The following is a 6,655-nucleotide window of genomic DNA, read 5'->3' as shown; positions in this document are numbered from 1 at the left end:
GGAGCCTGTTTCCGATTCTGTGTCTCCCTCTCTCTCTGCCCCTCCCCCGTTCATGCTCTGTCTCTCTCTGTCCCAAAAATAAATAAACGTTGAAAAAAAAAATTTAAAAAAAATAAATAAATAAATAAATAAATAAATGAAAAAAAGAAACCTTAGTGCCTAGCACACAGTAGGTGCTTTAAAAATCTATAATTGCAGGGGCACCTGGATGGCTCAGTCGGTTAAGCATCTGACTCTTGATTTCAGTTCAGGTCATGATCTCCTGATTCATTCGTGAGTTCGAGTCTCACATCGAGCTCTGTACTGGCAGCGCAGAGCCTGCTTGGGATTCTCTCTCTCTCTCTCTCTCTCTCTCTCTCTCTCTCTCTCTTTCTCTCCTGTCTCTTTGTCCCTCCTGTGCACTATCTCTCTCAAAATAAATAAACTTAAAAAAAATCTCTATTACAAAAGAAAGATCTATAAAAAATGCAAACACTTAATTTCCACTCTCTAAAGCTTCTTTGGACAGGTATCCATGGTAAATGTCATTTTCCACGTTGGGGGAAACTGAGCTCAAAGCAGTGGGATGACTTACAGGAAACCTCAGAGTGGCCACATGCTGGAGTGGGGTCTGTCCAACATGTATCCAAAGCTCCTTCTGTCTCCTCGCAACCATGTACAGCTTTCTGAATACTTTGATGAAATGAGGGGAATGGAAATGAACTTGAGATGCATATATTTCCTCGAGACACGGCACCTGAGAAAAGTGAGAACTGAGAAATGCCAACTTTCAATTTTCTATTTACTTCCTTTCCTTACAGTTTCCTGACAGGGGCCTGGTTTGGAAACCAATTTTGTTGCATGTGTCTTTCCTTCATATTCTGCCTTGCTATTTGCAACTGTGGTGTTGTTTGTGAAGACAATGTCTAGTATGTTCTCTGGGAAGCTGACACCCAGAAAACAAAGGTTTCTTTAGCGATGAATACGCAGCCTGGGAACAGAGCAGAGAACATCTCCGTGAGACAATAGCTCAAAACTGGGCCATGGAGGGAACCTGGAGAAAAGACCAAGCTTCTTGCCCTCTCTCTGCAGTTGCACACTTAGAGAATTACAGCACAGCACAGCCAGGGGACATGACCCACCCACGGTGATAGCTCTGGCAAATTGTAGGTTTAACTACATCAGAACTGAAGATTTCTTTTCATTAAAAATTTTTTTAATGTTTATTTTTGAGAGGGGTGGGAGGACAGAGCACAACCGGAGTGGGGGGTGGGGTGCAGAGAGAGAGAGGGAGACACAGAATCTGAAGCAGGCTCCAAGCTCTGACCTGTCAGCACAGAGCCCAACGTGGGGCTCAAACTCACAAACTGAAAGATCATGACCTGATATGAAGCTGGACGCTTAACCAACTGAGCCACCCATGCGCCCCTAAAGATTTCTTTAAAAATTTCTTTTAAGTTCATTTATTTATTTTTAAGAGAGAGATAGAACGAATGGGAGAAGGGCAGAGAGAGAGAGAGGGAGAGAGAATCCTAAGCAGACTCCACACTGTCAGCACAGAGCCGAATGTGGGGCTCGAACTCACAAACTGTGAGATTATGACGTGAGCCGAAGCCAAGAGTTAGATGCTTAACTGACTGAGCCACCCAGGTTAAAGATTTCTTTTTAAATGAAGGTCACAAAGCTGATACAGAGGGAAGAGATGTTTTCAATGCCTAAATCTGACAAGGGGCTCACAAGGGGCTAAGAGCTAGATTTATACAGGAACTATTTGCAAACCAGGAAGAAGCCATTTCACAGAAGCAGAAACTCGTATAAATATATGTAGAGATGCTCAACCTCACCGGTCATTGAGAAAAACCCAAACTACAACAGCAAGATTCAATTTCTTACCCATCAATTTAAAAAATGAGAAAGTTGGATAATGCTAAGTGTTGTTAAGGATGTGGGCTGTGTGAAGCGGCACAGCCATCTGGAGAGCAGTCTGGCAGGTTTTCGTGACATTGGGTGTGTGCCCACTGCGGATCCGGCCCCAGGCTGTGTGCCCTGAGATACGTGTTCCTTGTCCTCTGCTGCTGCGTTGCTCTGTATTGAGTGGCTCTGGTCCCTGCAGGTGGTGTTTTCCAGGTTCCTTGTCAGCTGGCTCCCACTAAGAGGCACTGACAGGAAGTTGGAGGACAGAAGGAAGAAGGCAGGGTATCTCTCGTCCTCTCCTCTGCCGCAGGTGGCATCTCCAAGCAGCAGCTGTGCCTCCTTCCAAGGGACCAGGACTGGTGAGTTATGACTCCAGATTTACCAGATAACCCCTCCCCTCTCTGGTCCTCCTGTAGCACTTCTCCACTGTTGCTAATTTCTGGCTGCTTCACTGTCCCCATGTAGCTTCTCAGCCTTTCCATTCTCTAAGTAACCAATTCCCTGCATGCAAGTCCCTGTGTTTTAACACTCAAGCTGATTCTGTTGCCTGGTTAGACTGATTCACATCCCAGGATCCGCTCAGTCCCAAATCCTAGGTATGCACTTTAGAGCCACTCCCCTGCAGGTGCACAAGGAGAGATGCCTGAGAATGTCTGTCTACAGTGTTTGTGAAAACGGAGAGGTGGAGGGGGCGTGGCCACCCATTGCCAGAGGGACGGATATTGTACAAGGGTAGGTAACATGTGACGTGTAAGCACATTGAAGGGGTGACCATGTTGGGGGGTGGGGGAGGAATGGGGACCAAGGATGAAGCAGAAAACAAAGCAGAAGGGCGTTGCATGGAATGAATGAATGATGAATGTGTCTTGAGCCGAGGAAGTCGTTAACTCAACTTCTGCAAATGAGGTTAAAAATGTACATTATGCCTTGAAAAGATGAGCGGGAAAAGAATATGATTGTCCAGGCAGAAAGCATAACATGTGAAGATCAGAGGCCTAAAAACGGCCTGTCCAGGGAACAGCCAGACGTGACATGTGGCCCATGGCCAGTACCGTGCCCACTGGAATTACGGAATGTCAGCTACACTCAAAAGATCTTAAAGATCTGTTTAACCTCTCTTGGTATAGATGGAGAAACTGAGGTCTGGAGAGGGTCAGGGATACCCACGGTCTTGCTGTGGCAACTCATCCAGAGCCCAGGTTTCCTGACCCCATTTGGGGAATTTCTACTAAGTTCTACTAAGTTCTTCACTCTGTGCCAGGCACTGTGCAGGCCCTGGGGACACAGCCCCTGCCCTCCAGGGCTGCACTCATGGGAACAGGACAGGCACAGAGTCAAACAGGTCAAACAGCCCTGATGAGTGCAGTGTTGGCAGGGAACACCGACGGGTAGGTGGCCCCAGTGAACTATGTCTCTCGGTGTCTATGATGGTTTGAAGTCCTCTCCCCTTGAGTCTGGGCTAGGTCTGTGACTTGCTGCCCCATGAAATGTGATGGAGGTGACATTGTCCCTGTTCTGGGCCTAAACCATAAGAGAGCCTGGGGTTTCTGCTTTTTCCTCTCAGAGTCCTGAGCTGACACCTAAAAAACTGGCTACCCTCCTGGGGAAGCCTCATGGAGAGACTGTGCACAGAGGCCATGTGGAAAGGGAGAGTCTCCAAGACTAACTGGAAAGACAGAGAATCCCAAATGTGCCAGCGTCCCCAGCTGAGCCCAGCCTACAGCCAACCTGCCAACTGAATGCAGCCACATGAGTGACCAACCAGCAAGACCAGCAGAACTGCCCAGCTGAGCCCAGCTCAGATAATAGTCATAAGCAAAACGGTTGCTATTTTAAGCCACAGAATCTTGGAGTGGTTTGTGATGGCAGCAATGGATTACCAAAACATGCAGTGTCAAGTGAATAGTGAGGGGACAAAATGAGAACAGGGTACACGGAGGGCCAGAAGGAGTGACAATGAATCTGACCAGGAGGATTCTGAGAGCCGAGCAGGAAAAAGTGAAGATGAGTCTTGGGCATCATCAGTGCAATTCAACAGACGCCCTCCGAGGACCTACTACCTGCCAGGCCCTGGGTGGGGCTGAAGAGGAGGCAGAGAAAGACAGCTGCAGCCTGGTGGGCAAGGGGTCTTGAGCACTGGCAGTGATGGTGCGAGGAGGTTGGACGTGCTCGGTGGGAGACGGGCTGAGCGCTCCGAAGGCAGAGGGCTTGTCTCCTTGGAGGAGTGACCAGGGAAGACTTCATGGAGGAGGTGGAATTTAATGTGGGCTCTGAAAACTGGACGTGGTTTAGAGTTAGAGGGAAAAGCTTTCCAGGCGGAGGGTATCGTGTGCACAGCGGTACAGAGCTGGGATGGTTGGCCTGTCGGGACCGGAAGCGGCCAGTACGGAAGCTGATCAGATCTCCACAATGAGGGACACTGGTCCTGCTCTGTCTTGGCTAAATCCCCCAAACACATGTATACAGAGATACTGTAACAGCAGCAAGCCCTAGTAACACTCTGGTTACGTGAGGTAGGGAGGAAATGCCCCCCAAATGAGCGATATTTCTTCCAAAGTCAGTTCATGTTATCATTGTGGATTGGGAGACAAATAAATGCCTAAGAATAGACACAGAATGTTAATTTTTTATTGATCATGATATCATTTTCATGAACATTAAAAATGTAGACTTTGGCAAGAAATAATTTTCACAAAAAGAGAGAAAAGATATTTGGAAGGGCGTGGCATTTCTCCTTTCCCATCCCTTTGATCTTCCTGCCAGCCATTTCAGGAGAATGGACCTGTTGGGGTATCATAGTGGGGGTAGTAGAGCATAGGGTAATAGGGTAGAGGGCCCTGGAGGCTTTCAGACCCGGCTTAGAATCCCAGCACTGCCCTTTTCTAGTTATAAAGTGCCAAACTCAGAGCGCAGCCCCTGGTAAAAGCCCAGCACGCTCTTGGAGCTGTTAAAATTACCCATGATCATCATTCACGCTATTTTAAAAGAAGGAAGCTGAGGCCAAGGAGCTTCCCAAGTGCCAGCACACTGGGAACAAAATGCAGTCCCCATGTCTCCTTCTTGGGTTCCCTCTGTTTCTCCTCCCTGTTCTCCTCCCTGCACACCACCTCCCTTCCTTGCTCTTAGGGTCTGCGTCATTACGCGACAGGGGTGCTGAAGTGAGAAACATTGAACTCCAGGTCCTATGACCCTTCTGGGGTGTTTCTTGAGGACCTCCAAGGTGACAATAAATCAAACTGACTCCCTTGGAGACTCATACCAGCATAAGATAGAAGAACATGCAAGCCACGGGGGATCTTGCTAAAAGAAACAAGCAATGAGGCATCAGGTATCCACTTTTAACAAAGGGAACAGAAACAATAGGAGAAGCTAGAAAATCAACAGTTCACTTAACCTTAAACTATGGTGTGCTAGAAAAGACAGATTGGCCTCTTAAATCCAGAATTATAGCCCCAAAGTTTGTCACTTCTCCTGTGCTCGCTTGACATTCAGCCTAAGACTCCATTTTATCTTCTGTAAAATGGGCATAAGAATGCCTTACAGAATTATTAATGAGACCAATTAATGAGATAATATATAGAAAGGACATTGTGCCCTAGATTGTATTGAAGAGTTATTCTGGGGGTACAATCTCTGAAGCTGTGTGTCTGTGCTTTCCTCTGCCAAGGGGGATCCCCAGATTCTCCACAGGGTCCCTAACTCTCCCCAGATAAGTTTATGTTTTAGAGACTGAAGGGTTTTACTTTGTTTCTAATATAAGATTAACCCTAATATTGAAAAAAATCAAAGCATAAATAAAAAGAAAATTGAAGAGGAAAAGTGATAGTAAACAGTAGAAACCAAATGTAGTGGGGTTTTTCTTCAATCTTTTTGTTGTTTTGTTGTTGGGATTTTTTTTAATGAACTGAGTCATCCTCTAGCTGAACGTCTCAAAATGAAAATATAAGAGGGAGAGAAATAGAACCAAAAGCAATAATAAAACAGAGAGCAAAGTGGTAGAGGAAGCCTTTTTTTCTTTAATAAAAGAAATATATGCTCATAGTAAACAAAAAAAAATCAAACAGTACAGAAGGATAGAAGGTGAAAAATAAATCTCTTTTTCCCCTTCCATTACTTCTCTCTCTCTCGGTCCTATTAGCCAGAGGTCACTGCTCTTGACAGCAAGAAACTTTTTGTTTCTTTCACATTGCAACTGATTGTATCCATCTTTTAAAGGAGAAGATGGAATTTAGAAAATTCCCAGAGGCATCTAATTTGCTAAAAGATAATGAACATCGTATAAAAGAATTAAGTGCTTTCCAAGATCCTGACAAAATAAAGACATCAATCAAAAAAACTCCCCAAAGGAAGTCCAGATGGCCATGCAATTGAACTTTATCATGCTCATCGGCCTGGCAATCTCCATGCCCTTGAAATACCCAAGAAAACCATCCAACAGAAAGCAACACCTGATACATACAGTGAATTCTTCCTCAAGCTGATCTAAAACTGAGCAAATCCTATAAAGCTGTTAGCCTGTTCAGGATCCCTGATGAACCTAGGCGCAGAGTTCCTTCCAAACCAGTCTTTTATTTATTTATTTTAAGTGTTTATTTTTGAGAGAGAGAGTGTGAGTGAGGGAGGGGCAGAGAGAGAGGGGGACAGGATCCGAAGCAGGCTCTTTGCTGATGGCAGAGAGCGCGATGTGGGGCTTGAACTCATGAACTGTGAGATAATGACCTGGGCCCAAGTCAGATGCTTAACTGACTGAGCCACCCAGGCA

The sequence above is a fragment of the Lynx rufus genome, unplaced genomic scaffold (genome assembly GCF_022079265.1).
Source record: "Lynx rufus isolate CCGP_SWC_20201006 ecotype Redwood Valley unplaced genomic scaffold, mLynRuf1.p SCAF_10, whole genome shotgun sequence".
NCBI classification, from domain to species: Eukaryota; Metazoa; Chordata; class Mammalia; order Carnivora; family Felidae; genus Lynx; species Lynx rufus.
This window is presented reverse-complemented; position numbering follows the sequence as displayed.